A 22,337-nucleotide genomic window follows, 5' to 3' on the forward strand; every position below is an offset into this window, starting at 1 on the left:
TCTGTACCTTCTCTCTCTAACTGGTCCCTACATTTTATCAAAGCCCCTTATGTGCTTATCTGATTTGTTGTTGACTTCAAATCCATTGGTATCTCCTAAAGAAGCCAGAGAGGCATCTCTTATCACTCAACAACAAATCACCAGAAATATTTGCCACACCTACAAAAATTTGTCAGAATTTTATAACCCCAAAGGTACCACATGTTCCTCCCAATGCAACACTCCTGACAAAACACTTTCTGATGTGGAATATCCTGGAAATATCAGCTAGATATTTCTGCCCCAGATTTCTTTTCCAGAGCTTTCTGAGTACATATCAACCACTAGCAGGTTAATTCTTGTAGAGCTGGAAAAAAAAAGACAACCACCTTAGAAATCATCTAGCCTGACCCTTCTATTTTACAAAAGGGAAAACTGGGACTCTGAGAAGTGAAATGATTTGTCCAAGGTCATTTAAATTTGAGCCCAGGTCTGACTATTCCTGAAGCGTTCATGCCCACATCACCTTTTAGATTGCCACCAGAATACTCTCTGAGACATAGCGTCTTATTTCCTTAATCCTGGGCTATCTTCCCACTTTCTGATACAATTGAAGTATCTATAACTAGATCCAGTTCATTCAACAAACATTTACTAAATGCCTACCATGTGCCAGGCACTATAGTGAGTATTTTGTTATAGCCTGGGATCAGGCTCCTAGTGTCCCGGAAAGGACAGCTTCTGGATCATCAAAAGGCTTCTCAGGACTCAAGGCTCCACCTGCCTTGTTGGGAGTATTTTTGCTAACCAGTTTTTCTGGGCATCTGATTAATAACAACAATATGCGGCTCACATTTATCTAGTATAATATGGTTTGCAAAACACTTTCCATTGATTATCTCTTTCCATCCTTACAAAAACCCAGTAAGCCAAGTATTGAAGCTATTATTAGACCCCTTTCGAAGATGAGTAAACAGACCTAGAGAAGTTAAGTAACTTGGCCAAGAGTACACAGCTGGTAAGCAGACAAGTCAGGATTCAATACCAGGTTCTTTATTGCAAATCCACTGTCCTTTTCATTACATCCCAGAAGCTTAGCCTACCAGGGTGGCAAACCGAGGCCCATTTAGGTAACCAAAAAATCTTTGCACAACTTCCCCTTCAAAATCTCAGCTACTAATATCAGAATCCCCTTTAACTCTTTCCTCCCATCCCTTCCCCTCCTCCCCAATCCAATCAGCTGACAATTCTGACGATTTTACTGTGGCTCTGTGTCTCACAACAGTTCCCTCATATACACTCTGACTGCTACCATCCTAGTTCAAGCCCCCATAACCTCGAAATTATCTCCTGGGATTATTTTATTGCTGTTGTTATCATGAATAATAGCTAGTTTTTATTGGATACTGTTTTAAAGCTTGAAAACTTGTATATATGTATATATGTGTGTGTTAGCTAGCTTTTAGAGTATACTGTTTTAAGATTTGAAAACTTTGATGTGTGTGTGTGTGTGTGTGTGTGTGTGTGTGTGTGCCTCACAACATCCCTGTAAGGTAAGTGCCATTATAATTCTCATTTTATAGATGAGGGAACTGAAGCTGATAAATGTTTAAATGACTTGCCCAGAGTCACCATATGGGGAACGTCTGAGGCCAGATTGGAACTCGGGTGCTGATCCCTGCAAGTCCAGTGGTCTTACCCAAATGCCTTAATTAATGAAGTAGGCACTTTGTAAATGCTAGTTGACTGACTGGTTGACTACTTTAAAAACCTCTTAACTCATCTCTCTGTTCTCAGGCTCTATCCTCTCCAGTCTAGCTTTCAAAGAGCTGCCAAAATAAACTTCCTAATGAACAGGTTTGACCATGTTGTTCTCCTGCTCCAAAGTTTTCAGTGGCTTCCTTTTGCCTTTAGGATAAGAAACAAAAAAATTGTTAGCCAGGTAGTTAAGCCCTTCCACAATCTAGCTCCAAATTCCCTTCCTAGACTTTTTTCTTTACACGCGCGCGCTTGCGCGCGCGCGCACACGCACACTCACACACACTACTCCTCGATGTTCCCTGACTGTCTCTGGCCCTTTTCTGCCTCTATGACATAGCAGTCACTGTGTTTCATTTAGGCACCATTTCCTCCATGAAGACCTTCCCTGATTTCCCCACGCCCAGTTCAAAGTGATAACCTCACATTTTCCTAAAGTACAGGGTGTCCATAAAGTCCGTGTGCAATTTAAAATAGTTCTAACTTTTTAACTATATGTGATAGAAAGAATCTAACAAGGATTAGAAAGCTTGATGTATCTAGTTTATTTTTGTCTTTAGAAATTTTATGTTTATTTTATCTTTACTTTTAGAAATTCAACTTAAGAATTACTTATTTTTCAGGATTACTGTTAACCCATGGCTTCACTAGAAGAGAAAGTAAACTGTGTTCTTTGGTTGGCTGAACTAAAATCTACCACCGCTGTCCAGAGTCTACCATTTTCTTGGCCTCCACATTTGCCAGATTTGATTCTGTTGTATTTCTTTTTATGGGGACATGTGAAAACTAATGTTTATTCAACCAAACCTCGATCTAAAGAAGACTTGCAAGCTAGGATAACTGATGTGATTGCTTGAAAATGTTTTCCACGAACTACAGAACCATATTGTATTAGTAATGATGGTGGACAGGTTGAAAATTAACAAGAACAATAAAAAATAAACTGTTTCTGCTTTCTTTTGCTTTTTACAGATTCTTTCTGTCACATATCGTTACAAAGTTACAACTATTTTAAATTGCACAGGGACTTTATGGACACCCTGTACTTCATTTGAATCTTTCCGTTACCTCCTCTATATTCTACCTTATATTATACAGTTGATCAGGGGTAACGTTCCTAGAAAACAGTGCCAAAGTAAAAAATGTGAATGCTGATGTCCTGAACCTATGAGAAACTGGAGACTAGATTCCCATGACCACTAAAAACCGTAGCCTTTTGCTAGAGATTGCTGAAAATACACTTTTCTGCATATAATTCTTTATCACAAAACATTAATCCGGATAACATGCACTTTTCCTAACACAGGAACCATGAAATAGCCCATAAAATGCAGTACACAAAATAAAACTGGTAACATGCAAAACATTTTTTCTCACTAGTAATTCCCTAGAATTCTATGACCCTTTGTGTTAACATCTCAATTTAAAAAAAAAAACAAAACATTGATTTCAGACAATATTCACCTTTTAAAACACATGAAATCCACAGTACCATAAATATCTCACAGTAAATAAAATTCTCTACTGCACACAGCTATGAATGTGTGGCTGCCAATGTGAAAGAGAAAATGAAGCTCCTAATAAAATCACGCCAATACTTGGTCACCAAAGTTAAGCACGTGAATGTTGAGGTTTAACTGTACTTATTTCCAGACATGATGCATCCCCTCTCTCCCTTTATTACTGTAAGTCCTATGTAGGCTGTAGCTCTATATGCTTAGCCTATATATGTATTACTGTAGCCTTATGTATGCCATCTTCCACCTTCAGATCCACAGTATGGGGCACAAGGTCTTGTTCAGAGTACCATAAAATTTAGAAGTTGAAGGTATCTTAGGTATCATCTAATCCACTGGATGGAGCAGCTAAGTGGCACAGTGGATAGAGTGCTGGCCCAGGAGTCAGGAAGACCTGCGTTCAAATCCAGTCTCAGATACTTACTAGCTGTGTGACCTTGGACAAGTCACTTAACCCTGTTTGCCTCAGTTTCTTCATGTGTAAAATAAGCTTGAGGAGGAAATGCAAACCACTCTAGTATCTTTGCCAATGAGTGAAAACAACCAAAAAAAAATCCATCTACTACAAAGATGGGGGAGCTGGGGACCAGGAAGCTCATTTAGCTTGTCCAAGATTACACAGGTAATACGTAGCTAGGCTTAGGATTCATACTCATATCTACTGAAACCAGGCACAGTATTCTTTAACCCTTTGGTTTCTAGCTTGATTTGAACTTAATTGAACTGTCTGGGACTCCAGGAAGAAAGAATCTAATCTAACTTCTACCTTAAGTAATCGCTTCCAAAAAACCATGGATAAGTGGATTTATCCTCAAGTTGAGCATGTGATATAAGACTACTTGCTCCATCTGCATTAAGGCATTTAATTGCTCTCTGGAATAGCTCTTACTGCTAGGATATTTTTCCTTGTGCCCAAGAAGTCTAATCCTTTTTCCCCATTACAGGCCTTCAAATACTTGGAGGCAGCTGTCACGTCCCCAACAACTCTTCTCTTCTCCAGTCTAAACATCTCCATTTCCTTGATGTGATCCTCATATAGCATCTTCTCCAGTTTGTCTCCACATCTTCCTAGTTTTCCCCCATTGGCTGAATGAGGTCTTGTTAGTTATTATCTCTCCATGTAACCAGCAAATCCTAGGAGATGCAGCAAATTGAACTGGCAAAAGACTGGATCTGTTTTAAAAGGTCTGGAGTCAAGTCCAGATTCTTCCACTTAAGAGTAATGTGAACCAAGACAAATCAATTTCCTCCTCTGCGACTCAGTTTTCTTCTCTATAAAAAATGGAGATGGGACTAAAGAAGCCTCTAAGGGTCTTTCCAGCTCTAATAACCTGTTTCTTAGGTATCATTCCTACAGGGTTAATTAAGCCTGTAGCTTCCCTTTCCTAGGCCCCAAACACACAACCCCAGGCCCCCAGACTGCTTGGCAGTCCATCTCTTGGCCAAGGCTTCTTGGGGAATAGCCCTGGGGAGAGTCAATAGTCCATTCAGCACCTTTTGGAAGCTCTCAACAAGCTGTCTATAGGAAAGCTGGCTTGGGGACTGGCCTCTCTCCAATACCTCTTGACAATCTCCCCTGAATGGCAGGGTGTATCCCTTGGGCAGATCCAAGTCCTTCCACGGCTGCCTGCCTGGCATCAGACAGGCTGGGTGATGCCATTTGTTTTTCTGTAGCTCGCAGAGAATCCGATGAAGGCATCTAATTGCGACCCTGTAATTTCTGGGCTCTCATTCCCTTTCATAAAAATTTTTTTTTAAAAACAAACAACAACCCAAACTCTAGTCTATTTCTCCTCTAATTATAATTATACGAGCCCTCACTTTTGTACCGCTTGGAGAATCACAAACCTCTTTCTTCATACCAGTACAATGAGGAAGGGATTGGTTACAAGGAAGATGAGCCTTATTCTACAGACAAGGACATAGAGCCAGAAGAGAGAAGTGGAGAGGCAGATTGGTAGAGTGAAAAGAGTATGAAATTTCGGAGTCAGAAATCAGGATCTTGCCATTTATAAGCAGGATGTCTTCAGGGCACTTGCTTCCTCTCTCTAGGCATGGGTCCTGGTCTGTAAAATGAAGGGTTAAATTAGATACCTCTAAGATCCTGACAGGCTCCAGCATCCAGGAATTCAATGACATCGAAGCTCAGAGAAATAAAATAACTTGTATAGACATTTCTTTAAAATTTTATATTCTTAAGCACTTTCCACAAACCACCCTATATGATTCTCAGAACAGCCTTGGGAGGGAGACAGAAAAAGTATTATTATTATATCTTATTTCTAGAAGCTGAAAATGAGGTGAAGGCAGAAGTGATGTTCATTAGAATGGAAGTACTGGTTAGAAGTAATTGACCCTAGGCTGTATTTCACCTCCGCAATCACTAGCCATGTGAATAAGGACAAGCCTCTCTGAGCCTCAGTTTCTTTATCTGTCTGTAACCTGTGGCTCAAAGTCCAATTGCATTAGACACTTCTTATTGGTGGAGGTTGATGTGACTCAGTGGTCCTGGTCTTCTGGCTTCCAACTTTGAGAGAAAACAAGAGGCTCCAGATTTCCTTCAGGGAGAAGTCCTGGACGGGAGAGAATCATCCTGTGAAGAAGGAGACTTGTAGAAGCGCTGGCCCCTTGATCGTGCCCTTGTTCCCAGAGTGTTTCCTCATCTATAAAATGGAGATTATAATAGCATCTACCTCCCAGGGTTATTGTGAAGACAAATGAGACATAAAACATTGAGTACAGTGACTAGTACGTAGTAAGCACTATATAAATGTTCTTATTATATATACACCTTATCTCCCTGAAGAGAATCTGAAATTGCTTGTCTTCTCTCTCAAAACCGGAAGCCAGTAGACCAGGATCTCTCTTCTCTCAAACACTGGCCAACTACATCCTGTCCCACCCATCCCTCCACCACCACCCTTCCCCCCCTCAGCAGACTTGGAGCACTGAGTCTTCAATCTCCACCCATGAGGAGAATCTTATGTAATTGGGCTTTGAGCCTTGGGTTACATGTAGAGTAGGGATAAATATAAGTATTTATCCTACCTACCTCACAGGGTTAGGGCGAAATTCAGATGAGGTGACACATGTGAAGCATTTCGTAAACCTTAAAGTGTTATTGTAACATCAGTTATTGCTATGATAACAAAGCACTTTCCATATGTCTACCTGTGGGGGAGGCAAGATGGGTATTATCATCCTCATTTTCATAGAATGGTAGACCTAGAAGAGATATTAAAGACAATCCAGTCTAACTCCTGGTGAGGACTAGTAAAGGTCAGGAGCTGGTCATACAGTGAGTCAGTAGCAGACCCAGGACCTGAAACCAAGTGTCTTTACAGATGAATAAACTGAAGCTCAAACGACAGGTAACATCCCCCACGTCATAAGACAAATAATCAGGGATTGCCACTAACCTCATTCATCTGGGAAGAGAGAAGGTTTTAATCAGAGAGGTGTTCCCTGGCGTCAACATCATCTAGCTTTGGTTGAAATTCTTTGAGCACAGACACAGCTGCACACCACTGGACCTGAGGACCTGGCCTATCCCTAACTGCCCCAATCTGGTGGCAGTTCCTGATGTTTATCACTTGTCAATTAGGCCCCAAACAGATATCTCTCTCCCAGCTCCTTTTAATGTACATTTTCTAGAAAACTCATTGTCAAGCAGAGAAATCTGTGGATCTTGCCTTCTCTCCCTGAATTTTGATAGAATTTGGATGAGGTAATACTCCTGTTAAGGGGACTGGATTATTACACATGTATAGACATTTCTGAGCTAATATTTCTAGAGATTTCTGGTTACCTAGCATTCTTTGTCTCAAGTGAGCACAACTGCCCTGTGCCATGGGATATGTAAAAATTATCTCCATTTTGCCTGTGAATAAATTGGGGATCAGAAAGCTTAAATGACTTGCCAATGGTCACAGAGCTAGTAAGTAGCTGAGTCAGGTCTACTGACTCCAAATTTAGTGGTATTTTTGCACTATGCTTGACTTTGTATTTCTGTTTTTACCTTTATTATTTTAGCTCCAAGACCTCTAATCCCAAGATTCTTAACCCATAGCCTATGAACTTGTTTTAGATAAATAGATGAGTAGATAGATAGGCAGATATAGATAGATAGATAAACTGCATGTCAATATTATTGGTTTTCTTTGTAATCTACGTATCTTACTTTATGCATTTAAAAACATTCTTCTGCGAAGGGGTCCATAGATTTTACCAAACTGCCAAAGGAGTCTATGACACAAAAAAGTTAAATACCTCTGCTCTAATCAATGTGCTATGAGAGGCATAGTAGTTAGGGAGCTGGTCTTGGAGCCATGAATACTTCAATTCAAATCCTACCTCTGACACATGTGGGCCATATAACTTTGGGCACTCTCTAGATAACTCTCTCAGCCTCTAATTTGCAGAAGGGTTAAGCTGCTTTGGAAGGAGAAGTCTCCTCATCTGGGAGTTCTTTCTATCAGTGAAACCATAGGTCCAGTCCCTGTCCTTAATATATTTATTCTCTTTGTCTAGAATGGGCCACCCACGTCCCATCTCAATGTGCTGTAGTCTCTCTTTTCCTTTAAAGCCCAGCTCAGTTGCTACCTTCTCTGCATAGAAACCTAGCTGAAAGGGTTCTCTCTGTGCTATATCTCTCACAATATTTGTACTTATTAAATTCCGTAACTGGTCACCCTAAATCGGGACCATAAATCTATCCTGTTCCCACTGACATATTCACCTTTACATAAGACTGTTCTCTGTCATGGGATCACAAAATCATAGAATGTTTGGATCAAAAGGTACCTTAGAGGGCATCATCAACCACCATGCAAGCCTGTGTTTTGTACAACACACATTATGGGCAGCATAGCATGGTGAGAATGAAGCCAGATTTGGAGTCAGGAGATTCCAACTCTCAGCTCTGGTTTGAATCCTCTTTCCCAATTGTTACCTGTGTGACCTTAGGAAACTCACTTAATACCTCTGAGCCTATATTTCCTCTTCTGTAAAATAATGGGTTGGGCTAAATTGACTCTTATGTCCCTCCCAGCTCTAAATCTATACTCCTGTGATTGTATGTGGTCATACAGACACCACTTGAAGATCTCCACTGACAAAGAACTCAGTATTCCCTTAGGCAGCTTGTACAACTTCAGGATAGTTCTCATGGCTAGGGAGTTTTCCCATACATCAGGCCAAAATCTGCCTCCCTCAGACTTCCCCCTCTTGCTCTTAGTTCTGCCTTCTAAGGTCAAGCAGAACAAATCTAATCCCTCTTCCCCATGATAATACTTGAAGTCATCAATTATGTTCCTTACTAAACTTATTTTCTTTAAGCTAAACAAGTCAAATGGCATAATATTTATAAAGTATTTAATATGGTGCCTAGCATATAGTAGGTGATTAATAAAGGTGAATTGAATCTAATAGTAGGTATTTAATGAATGTTTGTTCCATTCCATTCCAAACACCTTATATTCTTTCAACTGATACTCCCTTGACATACTCTCCAGTCCCTTCAATATCCTGGTTGCCCTCTTCAGGACTAGCTCATTAATGTCCTTCTTAAAATGTGGCACCTAGAATTGTGTACAGTACCCCAGATGTAATCTGAACAGGGCAAGGGTCAGCAGATCAATCACTTTCCCCATAGTCTAGTGTACTAAGAATTCTGGATCTTTTTCAAATATTCTGTTGTTTCAAGATATTTCCCCTATACTGTACCCATGGAGATATTTTTTAAACCTTTGTGAGACTTTACATTACATTTATTCCAATTAAATTTTAACCTGTGAGATTCAACCCATCCTATTAGTCTATCTGGGGCAGCTGGATGGCACAGTGGATAGAGTTGCAGGCCTGAAGTCGGGAAGACTTCCTGAGTTCAAATCTGGCCTAATGCACTCACTGGATGTGTGACCCTGGGCAAGTCACTTCACCCTGTTGGCCTCAGTTTCCTCGTCTATAAAATGAGCCAGAGAAGGAAATGGCAAACTGCTCCGGTATCTTTGCCAAGAAACCCCCAAATGGAGGTACCAAGAGTCGGACATAACTAAAAACAGCAACAACATTTAGTCTGTCAAAGTTTTTGATCCTGACTCTGTCGGCCAATGTGCTGGCTATTTAATATCATTTGCAATTTTTATAAGCATGCTATCTTTGTTTTCAAGTCATTGATTTTTAAAAATAGCAGCTGGCTGAGCATAGATGCCTGAGGAACTCTACTAAAGACCTCCCTCAATGCTAATCAGTCTTACTCTTTGGGTACAATTAATCATCCAGGCCTGACATTTTCAGGAAGACCAGAGTTTGAGTCCCACTCTAGCTACTGACTAGCTGCATAACTATGGGCAAGTCACTTATGCAGTCTTAGCCTCAGTTTCCCTCTCTGTTAAAAAGGGGACAATAATAGTACCACTCCACAGGGATTTGCAGGATTTCTGTAGGGATCAAATGACATATTGTATATGTACCAGGGGTCTGGTGCAATCACAAAGCACATCTGAGAGGGTGCCCCCTCATAGAAGGGGTAAGGAACCTGCTTCTGGTAGACTTGTGATGATAGAGAAGCACCTAGAAGAGATACTGGAGCAAGCATGGACATTCCATGACTGATTCCGGTAAGCTAATCAGCTGGTGAATAGGAAGGTCTTCAGTTAGCTCTGGAGATGTTCACAAAGCACCGTCAACCAGAGACACTACCATACTCTCTTCAGCCTCCCCCTGGTGGTCTGAGTCTTTCACTGACAGAATTTGGTCAGAGACAATGCAGTAAGGGGAAAGGGCCTGCAGAGGTGGGGAACCCCTGATTTCAGTCACTGATTTCAGTGCACTTGAGCACCTAGAGGGCTACGTGTGGCCTCGAGGCCACAGATTCCCCATCCCTGGAAGCCAATTCCCGTCTGTGTCCATGTGTTCTGTGAAAATGGGCCTCACTATTTTGCCCGACTCTATTTTCTGATCTTCTGTTCAAGGTGAGGGAAGTTAATCTGGAGGCTCCCACTCTGTGAATTTTGAAAGGTCAGGAGAGTGAGTCTCTAGGAGTTTGGGAGTGAGAGTCCATGCTGAGTCCTTCAGCATGGATAAGCATTGATGCACCAAGGAGCCTGGAGTGACCTTCAAGAGTCTGTCCAGCAATAACTGAAACCGATTCATCCAGGAGTAATGCTACATTTAAATGTGAACTTGGTGGGACCAATGTTATGTAGAGATTGTTCTAAGAGCAAACCCAGAAGTCTTGACATTAAAGTTTGTACTTTTGCTCGTTTTTCGGTTCCCGGCTTCCAAGATGGCCAAGAAGAGGAGGAACAACGGCCAAGAAGGGCCACGGCCACGTGCAGCCCATCCGTTGCACCAACTGCGCCTGCTGCCTGCCGAAGGACAAGGCCATCAAGAAATTTGTAATCCGCAACATCGTGGAAGCTGTGGCCGTCAGGGACATCTCCGAAGCCAGCGTCTGACTCCTACGTGCTGCCCAAACTGTATGTGAAACTACATTACTGTGTGAGCTGCGCGATCCACAGCAAGGTAGTGAGGAATTGCTCCCATGAGGCTCGGAAGGATCGGACGCCCCAGCCCCGATTCAGACCTGCAGGTGCTGCCCCCAGACCCCCTCCAAAGCCCATGTAAAGAGCTGTCCATCAACATTCCTGAACCGATTGGAGGAAAATAAAATGGTTGGTCTATCTTAAAAAAAAAAGTTTGTACTTTTGTTCTTGCTATACCTTTGAAGGAACTGTCTCTTTCCAAAAGCTAATTGTTGTTAAGTGGTTAAGTGGAATTGGGGTGCTACTCACTGACTCCTAACATTGGGAGGAACACAAATATCGGGGAATCAAGCTGATTGCATTAGAGAAGAGATATCCCCAAAATCTTTTGTTGTACCTCTAATACTCCAAAGATCAGATGTAGCTTGCATGGCTCTGGGACAGGGGGCCAAAGCATACTTTTTACATATGTAAAGCACATTGCAAACCTTAAAATACTACATAATGTTAGTTGTTACTACTACCACTGCCACTACCACTACTACTTCTACTATTACTACTACTATCAGCCACATCTCACCAGCTAGCAACCTTGCAACCAAAAGAAGCTTTGTGAAGTTTTATCTAGGCGAGATTATCCAGACAGGATACAAATCGGAAGAAGGTATATCCATGGCTAAGAAGATTGATGAGTAAGGAACTCCCTGTACAACATTGGTCGAATCCCTCGGTTGTCTGCATTTGTAAAATTCCAGATCCAACATTCTAAACGTAAAACTATGCTAAGCTAGGAGAAACTCTGCCCCACGATTTAAGGTCCCTTACAGGTGTGACATTTTATGCTATAAGTTCTCTTCCATCTCTAACACTCTCTGTGCTAGTTTTACAATCTTTCCTGATGCTGACATTCTTTGTGTTAAGGTTCCTTCTGGCTCAAACACTTTATGTGTTAAGGTTGAATCCAGTTCTAAATTTTCAACGAAAACTAGCCCTGACAGTTCCCAAGGGAAACAAGTGACCCACTTGCAAAGGGCCAGGAGAAGAACCATGATTTGGAATCTAGGGGTGGGGCAGGTGGAACACCCACATAATAAACACAATTTGGGTAGTGGAGCCTGTTTCTCCAAGCCTTGGCCCAACACTCTGATTGCAGCAAGTTGTCCCTTTGGCTTTTTGGCAAAAACATTTTGGAGCTCACTTCTCTGAACCAATCATACACTTGACAAGCTCACCCCCTTCCTGTGTTCATGAGGGGCAGAGTTCAGCTTAACGACTCTTCATCAGATTTTCAAGAGGGAACATTTTGGGGAACACCCGCCCTTCTGAATTATTTTTGTCCTGAAGAGTGTCTACTGGGAGGACCCAAAGACACCTTGATCTGATAAAGTGAAAATCAGGCCCAGAGTCATAAATTCCAATCAGGTATCACACAACTACAGAATTTCAGAAGTGAAAGTGACCTCAAAGGAGCTTTAGTCCATTTTAGGATAACTTGAATTTCCCTAACATCTATCTCCCAAAATCTCTTTCTCTGCACTTTTTGCCCATTGCACAAACAGTAGTGAATATAATCCTTCTTCAAGCCAGCCCTTCAACCGTTTCTTTTCTTAAGGCTAAACATACCTCACTCCCTCAATTGTTCCTCATATGTCATGGTTTCAAGTCTCAGAGTTGTTTAGACTTGCGTAGGTAGATACAGAATCACAGAATCTCAGACTGGGATGCCAGGAGATCTTGTTTTAAGGAGGTATAATAGCAGGTAGCATTTATATATATAACTTTGTAAGGTTTGCAAAGCACTTCATAAACATGATCTCACTTGATCCTTAAAACACACCCTGGGAAGTAGGTGCTATTCTTATCCTCATTTTACCAGTGAGGAAAATGAGGCAGAACAACTTGCCCAGGGTCACACAGCCAACAAATACCTGAGGCAGGATTTGAATTCAAGTCAGCCACCACTCCAACCTTGCTGACTCTCCAATATCCGTAGCAATCTCTACAATATCCCTGCGTGGTCATTCAGCCTCCACTTGAAGACTTATATTAATGAGGAACTCACAAACCAACCCATTCCACTTTGGGAGAACTTTTCGTGTACTAATCATTTTGGGGTCTCAACAGGCAGGCAGTCATGGTAGATAGTACGGCCTTGGCAATCAGGAGATCTAGGTCCCAGCTGAGGCTTTGATATTAACAAGCTGCATGAACACATATGTGTCAATACATTCAATCTAATTCAACTAATTCTCTACTATGTTGTTGTCAGTTGTCCTTCGTTCTCCAAGAAGATCATGACATCAGGAAGGGGATGCCATGACATGCAAGGGAATTGGATTTAAGTGAGCAAGGGAGGGCTGTGCAAAGTCACCAGCCTCACTTTCTCATCAGGAGCCATCTGGATCCAGTGGCCAGATATCCACCAGGATGACTAGAGATGGCCCAGATTCTACTGAGAGAGGCATTATGAAAGAATAGGAAATGCCCAAGTATAGAGTTAGGAGACCTGGTTTCCAATTCTACCTTTGATACATACTGACTCTATGATGCCACCCCCCTGCCCCTGGTAGCGTCAGTCTTCTCTGCCAGTTTCCTCATTTATAAAATGGGGCTAATACTACTTGTATTACCTTCCTCAAAGAGTTATTGTGAAGAAAGCCCTTCTGAAGCCCCAAACTCCATAGATAAATGATTTTAGAAGAGTAGAGGCCTTTGCTCAGCACTGGGGGAAACACTAAAATGGATAGAAAAAGATGCTTATTCTGAGAGGGCTCACACTCTAGTTGGGGAGATCAGTACTGCACAGCCTAACTACAATTCAAGATACAATGCAATCAAGGCCTAAAAGTTAAGCTAAGCCAATAAGCATTTATTAAGTGCTAACTGTGTGCCAGGCACAATGATAAGCACCATTGAATACAAAAACAAAACAAAACTGCAACAGCCCTTGCCCTCAGGGAGTTCACATTCTAAAGGTTGAGAACACACACATGACTGGAAGGTAAATGAACAGGGAAGGCACTAGCAGGGTGGGGGTAGGGGGTGCAAGGGGAAGACTCCAGGAGAGGCTCCTTGCAGTAAGCAGGACTTGAGCTGAGTCTTGAAGGAAGCCAGAGAGTGAAGCCAGGAGGTGGAGATGAGGCATAAGCTGATATGATAGTTTATAGGAGTAAGAGATCATTTCTAGTTTGGAGCGAAGGGGGCAGAGAGTGGGAACAAAGGATCGGGGAAGGTTTCACCAAACAGTTAGCATCTGGGCTGTGCCTCTCTGCCTTCAAGGATGAGTAGGATTTCAACCGGAAGAAATGGGGTTGGGAAGGAGGGCATCCAGGTACAGGTGCCAGACAGCACAAGCAATGGTACAGGGGTCAGCACTAGAGGTGTGATGAGTTTAGGGAAAAGAGGAAAAAATAGTCCAGTTTGCCCAGAATATAGCCTAAGTTGCATGAGATAAGGCACGGTGGTGCCAGATCATGCAAAGTTTGAATGGCAGGCTCTGGATTGGGTACTTTAGCCAGTAAGCAACAACAAACTACTGAGAGGCTTTGGGTCAGCTCTATGCACTAGGCAGCCCACACAGGACCAATTGGAGGAAGAGCGACTGGAGGTAGAGAGACCTACTAGGAGAGCTAGAGGACAGAGGTGATGAAGGCCTGCAATGGGATGGTTGCTATGAAAATAGAAAAGTGATGAAGGATGTGAGTTATACAGCAGACACAGAAGAACAGGGCTTAGCAGCTGATGGCTATAGAGGATGAAGCAGAAGGAGTCAAGATGACTCTGAGGTACTTAGCTTGGTGGTGGCACCGACTGAAATAGAAAAAGTTAGGAAATAGTTAAAGTTAGAATTGGGGAAGTTATGAAGAGTTAGGCAAAGCCACTTCCTCCCTCTGGGTCTGGTTTCCTTCCCAGTTAAATGATAGGATCACGCTAGAGGGTGTACAAGGGGGTGCACAAGCTCCCTGCTAATTCTGAGATTCTGGGTTCTAGGTCCTCTTTACCAGGGACCTGTGCTCTTCTTCCCCTGAAGCTCTGACATTAGAAGTGAGAGTATATTTATGTACATAGATACATGCAGACACACATGCATGTATCTATGTGTATATATAGCTATGTCTATATACATACATGTATGTGTGTGCAGATATAAAATACAAATACACAATACATATATACATGTATGTATATATCAGGAGTGGGGAACCTGCATTCTCAAAGTCACATGTAGCCTTCTAGGTCCTTGGGTATGGCCTCTTGTCTGAGTCCAAGTTTTATATAACAAAACTTTTTATTAAGGGGATTTGTTCTATGAAGTTTGGATTCAGTCAAGGGGCCACACTTGAGGACCTAGAGGGTCACATGTGGCCTTAAGGCCATAGGTTCCCCACCCCTGGATATATATACATATACATACACACATATTATATATATATATGTGTATGTATATATATACATATATATGTGTGTGTGTGTACACATGCATGTGTATATATGTGTGTATACATATATACACACATATATGCATATGCATGCATGTATATATGTGCATGTATATATGTATATGCGTATGTGTGTATATATACATATGTGTGTATGTGTGTACATGTGTGTGTGTGTATGTGTATAGGTGTGTATGTGTGTGTGTGTGTATCACAGAATTCTGTCCTTGGCATTAGGAAGACCTAGGTGTAAATTCCACCTCAGATAATTAATAGCTATGTGACTCTGGGCAGCTCACTCAACCTCTTGAAGCTTTAGTTTCCTCTTCTGTAAAATGGGGATAATAATAGCAACTGTCTTATAGGATTATTTTGAAGCTCAAATGCAGCCAAGTGCCCTGCAAACCTAAACAATGCTACCTAAATGTGTTTATGATGGTGATGACAACCGTGCTGAGTATCCTCCGTTTAGAGAAACAGGAGAATACGCTTAGAAATATTTCCTCCTCAAATGATTCAAACGTTTAAAAAATATTTTCACAAGAGCTTCATTGCTTAAATGAATCGATAAGACTATATGAAGCACCTACTAAGAATGTGTGCTAAGAGCTGGGATTACAAAGAAAGGCAAAGCCAGTCTCTGCTCTCAAGGAGCTCACAGTCTAATGGGAGAGGTGACACACAAACAACTATGTGTGTACAAGCTACATGCAGGGTAAACTGGATTTGCTCCACAGAGGAAGGCACTAGCAGCAAGGAGCATCAGGAAAGGCTGCCAGTAGAAGGTAGGACCTCAGCCGGTAAGCCCAAGGTATCAGAACATTCTCCAATGATAACCATAACAGCACACAGTCTTCTAGCTCTTTACGGAAACAAAACACTTTATAGTCATTGCTCCATTTACTCCTCACAACTGGAGGAGGGGGAGAGTGAGTCTGGCTCCTATTACTCCGGCACTTAGAGGTTTACAAAGTGCTTTTCTGCAAGTTGGTAAAGCAAGTATTCTTATCCCCACTTGACTGATGGGAAAACACAATGAGAGGGTAAATAATTTGCAAAGAGTTATAGAGATGGTAAGTATCAGTCAGAACAGAGATTCGAGCCCGTATCTCCTGACTCCAGTACCAGTGTTCTTTCCATGTACAGCTCCATCCTGTTCGGACCTTGATGGCCTCTGAGATCTCTTCCAAATGATATTCTGTGATACCAACAATGCTGACTAAATGAGGCCTCAGTGTACTCAGAGTAACCAAACATAGATATGATGTTTGGCTACAGTGCTTGGCAACGGGGCACTCACTTCACCCACTCCAGGGAACTGGGGTGAAGAGTTGAATCATATCTCTCTTCCCAGATGCCTAGTTCTGTCACAGACTCATGCATTTCAGGATTTACAGCTGGAAGGAACATTGCAGAAGCCATCTAATCCTACCTCTTCAAGGGATAGAGACAGAAATTGAGGTCCAGAGAAGGAAGAGCTTTATTCAAAATCACACTGTGATTTTGGTGGTGTAGTGTGGACTGGGACCCAAGCCTTCTGACTCCTAACCCAAGGCTTCTCCAGCTCCTTGCTGCCTTGCATAATAACCTACCTATGAAAGTAAAGGGAGCACAGAGACAGGGAGATGAGCTGGATGGTAAGGACGTAGGCTCAATGTTTTTGTGGCTCTCTAGGTTTCCAACATAAGGAAAACTTTCTGCCTTCCAGGATCCTGAAGCAAATGATCTAATGATTTTTTTTCCATCTTTAAGCTCTGTGATTATCATTAAACAGTATGAAGTTGAATCATGCTATTTAATCCCCAGCCAGCCACACCTGCCTGATTCATTGTGAGAGACCACATTCCTCTATCTGGGGCATCACACTGGCTCCAGTTGTGATATGTTATGATATCATAATTTCTGGAATGCAGCGTTCCTGAACAGATTCAGGCATGAGGAGCAGAAAGAAGAGAAAACAGAAAATTTGGATGCAAATAGAGGTCCAGAGATGAAAGACGGGTGAGAGGGATGATGACCATTTGATGTAATCTTGTTCCTGAAAGTTGGAAGAGATGTAGAAGCTATGACTTCCTTCATGATGGGAAATCAGCAGTCTTGGGGGCTGGTCCCAGGGATACAACAGTTAAGAGATAGGTAGGAATGTACTAACATATACCTACGTGCTTTTCCTTTTGAATCTTGCTCTTTGGTACTGCTAAAAAAAGTATAACAATCTTTAAGTCAGTTAGTCTCTCTCTCTCTCTCTCTCTCTCTCTCTCTCTCTCTGTCTCTTGCTTTGTTATTCAGAGGAAATGTTTGCTAATCTTGTTCCCTTAACCAAGTATCCAGGAAGTCTGGTGCCTCATACCACAAATTCAAAACCATGAGAAAAATCAATCAACGATCAAGGAATGCTTACCAAGTGCCTTCTGAGCACAGTAGGGCACAAGCTCAACTTCAGAAAACCTGGTTTCAGGTCCTGGCTCTTTCACTAACTCTGAGAAGTCACTTCCCAAGTAAGAGAATGTCCTGATAAGAATCTCAGTTTCTTCCTCCATAACACAGGGAGAAGAATGCTTGCTTTCAGTCCTTGCCTCACCAGAGTGTTGTCAGCATCAGAGGAGGCAATGAACAAAATCGTCCTGTAACCACAAAAACTATCACAAATTGTATACTATTATTAGGCAGCAGGGTGACTCATAGATAGAGTACTGGACCTGGAGTCAGGAAGATCCCTCTTCCCGAGTTCAAATGTGGCCTCAGACACTTACGAGCCCAAGGTCACCTTGGGCAAGTCATGTAACTCTCTTTGCCTCGGTTTCCTCATCTATAAAATGAGTGAGAAGGAAATGGCAAACCACTCTAGTATCTTTGCCAAAAAAGCCCCAAATGAGATCACAAGGAATCAGACATGACTAAAATGACTGAACAACAAAAATACTATTGTCACCCTGTTAGGTGGTCTTGCTTAATTTTTTTTTTTTAATGGAAAAGTTCTATGGCAGTGGGATGGAAGAGGGGTTATTTGTTGGGAAGTGACTGATATGCCAAAATTAAATGTTATCGATAAAGGAAAATTTAAAACACACACACACACACACACACACACACACACACACAAATGTGTGTTTTAGTGTTGGTTCCTACTCCCCAAAGAACCAAGTCAAACCAAGAAGCAATTTATTCCAGATGACGTGCAAAGTTCCACAAAGATCACAGGGCTGGCCATGCTTATGAGACTCAGGTGTGTGCATTTGTGTCCAATGCAGATCAAACATGAGGACAATTCTGATCAATAGTCCTGGAAATTCTCAGACAAGCTTTTCAAGTCTTTACGGGGATTACAGGAAAAACAACACTTAGTCAAACTTCATAGTAAATGAAATGATGAGATTCCCTTCTGCTTCCCCTCCCCTCTGCCCTTTGATACACGGAATACACTACCCCCCGGGTTACTACCACTGGGAAGGGCATACACACAAAGAACAGCCATGACCAGGGCATCCATATGAAGAACACACACGTAAGGAACGTCTGGCACCCCATCTGATCCAAGTGTGGCCGGCGCAACAGGTGATTACATTTTGGTAAGACAACAGATCTGGGCCACAAAGCAGAAGAATATCTAGGTCAAGGTCATAGAAATAAATCAATAGTACTAAGGGATGGGATTTCTGAAAAGTGATTTTCTGAGTACTGTGCCCTATGTCAAGATATAATCCTAATCATAGAATGTCTGAGCTGGAAAGGACATTATAACATAAGATAATAAAACTTACACTGTAAGTGCTGGAAAAGACCACAGCGATCATTCCCCATGCCATTCCATCCATTTTACGGATGAGACCAAGATTGTTTATATGACTTGCCGAAGGTCATATAGAGAGACAGTGGCAGAGCTAGACTGGTACAACACCCCTGGTCTTTTAACTTCCAGGCTCCACTGTTCCTATAATTATTTTTTTTCCACTAGAGATTTCTAAAAGTAAATGTTGATAAGGGACGGATGGGAAAAAAAAATCAAGAATATGAATACCTATCTCAAGGAGGTCTCAGGAGGATCCAATGAGATAACTATGTACAGTAATTAGCAAACTAGGTCAGCTAACAGGATTCTTGTACATTTTTTATTAATAGAAAAGAGAAGAGAGAAGGGTGGAGTAAGGAGAAAGGAGAGGAAAGAAGAGAATTTGAGGGCTTCATGAGCACAAATAATCAGGGGCAGGCAGTGTGGTCTGAGCCTTTAGCAGGTGAATGCCTGCCAGGGAGAGGGGAAAATGGAGCAGGGGAGTAAAGAGAACTAAAGAGAAACTTTGCCTACTTTACAAGTGGGCCTTCCATGGGCAGCCTGTGACTCACTTGAGTGTCCATCCACACATCTCTCCTGTCACTGGCCATGACTCACTTGAGTATCCATTCACACACCCACCCTGTTCCTATTGAGTAATTATTGCATAAATGTATCTCAAAGAAACATGTCGAGCTTAGCTGTACACCAGATATCCCCAAGGAATGTTCCCTGACCTCTACAAAACAGAACTTGTCTCAGCCACCAACCTGTTGTATGGCTCTGGGAGAGTCACTTGTCCTTTGGGCCTCATGGAACCTAAGAATCTCAGAGATGGATGAGGCTGCAGAGGTCATCTAGTCCAAACTGTACCTGAGCAAGAAGTCCTGACAAAGATCCATTGGAAGACTTTCTAATGGCGAAGATCTCAAGACCCTCATTCCCTAATGTGTAAAGTGAGAAGGTTGGGCCCAGTGATCTCTAAGGTGCTATCTCTCAGGTTGATGGCTCTATGGTGCCTCCCAATTACCCACTTGTACTTAAGTAAATGCTATTTCAGGCATCCAGAATAAGGATTCAGCTGCTGGGAAGGGGATAGTGAAGAGGGGTTGGATAAATCATAAAGGAAGTTTCAGAGAGTGAGGGGAAAGGATCTTGTAGCCCCCATGATGCTCTAGGATTTAAGGAATTCCATTTGCAAACAGTGACACAGCCTTCAAATAATTCCTCTCCTTTCACCTAAACATCACTAATTAGGGTAAGGGAAGAAAATTTAGAGAGGAAGGGAAAAATAAAAAAGAGGAACTGAAGGCACAAGCCCAATTTCTCTACCCACAGAAAGTACACTCTGGCAGGGCTTGGAAAAGGACTCAGCCAGACAGAGACTGTCTTTGTGCTCCTCAGCATAAGCGAAAGAGGCAAGGAGAGTTTCCAGAAAGCCCCAGGACGTTAGCTTGGGAAGGAAGCTTGACAGAATGGAGTCTGGACAAGTTTATGTATCTCATCTGTTAGGATCAGCATGAGAGATTCTCAGAAAACTGGGAGGTCCCTCACAGTTCAGTTGTCTTAAGCCCTATCTGGCCTCCATGGTCTCCATCTATAGTGGGGGTGGGAAACCTGTGGCCTTGAAGCCACATGTGGCCTTCTAGGTCCTTGGATGCAGCCTTTTGACTGAGTGCAAGTTTTACAGAATAAATCCTTTTATTAAGGGGATTTGTTCTGTGAAGTTTGGATTCAGTCAAAGGGCCTCGAGGCCACAGGTTCCCCACCCCCGATATAGCATCTCCAACAAGTAATTCAGACAACCTCTGCCTGAAGAGTCCAGTGACAGGGATCACACTGTCTTCTCATGAGACAGATGATTCCATTGGAGAATAGCGTTGATTGGTAGGGAATTCCCAGAAGCCTACAACTTCAGAGTTGAAGGGGACTTTAGATGTCCCTAGCCCAAACCTGAGCAGGACCACCTTCTATGACATCCTTAAGAAGTGGTCATTCAGTTTCCACACAAACACCTCCAGTAGCTGGGGAACTCATTGCCTTGCAAGGCAGCCTGGTACATTTTGAGGCTGTGATAATTGTCTTTTGCTCGTTGCACTACTTACCCATTCCTGGTCACCCTTTTCTGAACTTCCTCCAGTTTGTTAATCCCCTGGCACAATAGTCCAGACATAGTCTGAAAAAAGGGACATTAGGATGATAACCTCCTTCACAATGGACATTGTGCTTCTCCCAATGTACCCTAAGACTCCATTAGTTTTGGGGGCTGCCACGTCACAATGCTGACTGCTGTTAAACTCCTAACTCATGAAGACCCCCACTCCATTTCCATAGTCACTTGCACATGAGATGTTATCTAGTTATGCCTTACATTGACCTGAAATCCCTTCCTATCTTCCCTCTTCATGCTAGAAGCAGCAGTCTGGTGTCAGAATTCTGGCTCAGCTCAAATCTTGCCCCACATGCAGGGTAATTAGAATTGGGTAAATCACTTAATGCCCCTAGGCCTCAGTTTACCATAAAAAGATAAGGTTGGACTCGATAGCCTTCCAGGTCCCTCTTAGATCTACAGCAATGATTCCACACCTCTAGTGGTCCCATGTTTTCACCTCTGGAGTTAAGAAGCCTGGGGCCTCCTCGATTCTTTCTACCATAGCCCACTGGCTCCCTCAAGTTCAAGGTAGCCTGGAAAGATGGCAGGGAGATGAGCCTGAACAACTGTTATCGTGACCAAACCATAATTCCGAGGGCAAACAAAGGCACCATTAACTGGGAGCCTGGAAAGCCAGGCTTTCCTCCCTGATAGGGGTAACATTTGAACTGCAGTGTTGTTTATCTCTGACTGGTCTCTGGGCAGGAATCCCTAAGGCCTTCCCTCAAGCCTCATCTCATACCAGCTCCTTGTGGGTAAACTCTCCGTTTTGCATTTTTTCAGAATAAGTTTCTGTGAATTAGACAGCTTTGCAGTGTTATTCAGACCGCGTACTCCCAAAGAAACACTGGCCAAAAGCATTTGCTTCTGTCTGAGCTGCCAGCACAGGCGCCTCCCCTTCTGGGGGCTTAGCTCGCCTTTAGGAAAGCATCTGATCTTAGTGCACCCTGACACAGGACCGTGGAATATCAGGGTTGGAAGGTTCACTGAAGATCAGAGAAAGTCCAAAGTTGGGAGAAGAGGAGAGGGCGTGAACATAGAACATGGAACATCAAAACTAGAAGCAGATTAGAACATAAAACACAGAACAGTCTGTGACTTTTTCCATTACTATATTGCCTTGCTCCCCACTCCTGGTGGTCCTCTAGTTCCCACATTACCCAAGATGCACCAGTGACTAACTAAATGACCACTGAGTTCTTCTCCACTCCTTCTTCCCTCTTTCCTCCCCTTTTG

General features: G+C 42.5%; 1 protein-coding gene and 1 pseudogene across 1 annotated transcript in view; one reads left to right on the forward strand and one right to left on the reverse strand.

The window, feature by feature from the left end:
• The window catches only part of ADRB2 (adrenoceptor beta 2), a 126,287-nt gene that overhangs the window by 14,542 nt on the left and 89,408 nt on the right, over nucleotides 1–22,337 (reverse strand). The window lies entirely within an intron of this gene.
• LOC118840831 lies at nucleotides 10,543–10,883 on the forward strand (annotated as a pseudogene).

This window comes from Trichosurus vulpecula, chromosome 3 (assembly GCF_011100635.1).
Source record: "Trichosurus vulpecula isolate mTriVul1 chromosome 3, mTriVul1.pri, whole genome shotgun sequence".
NCBI lineage: Eukaryota > Metazoa > Chordata > Mammalia > Diprotodontia > Phalangeridae > Trichosurus > Trichosurus vulpecula.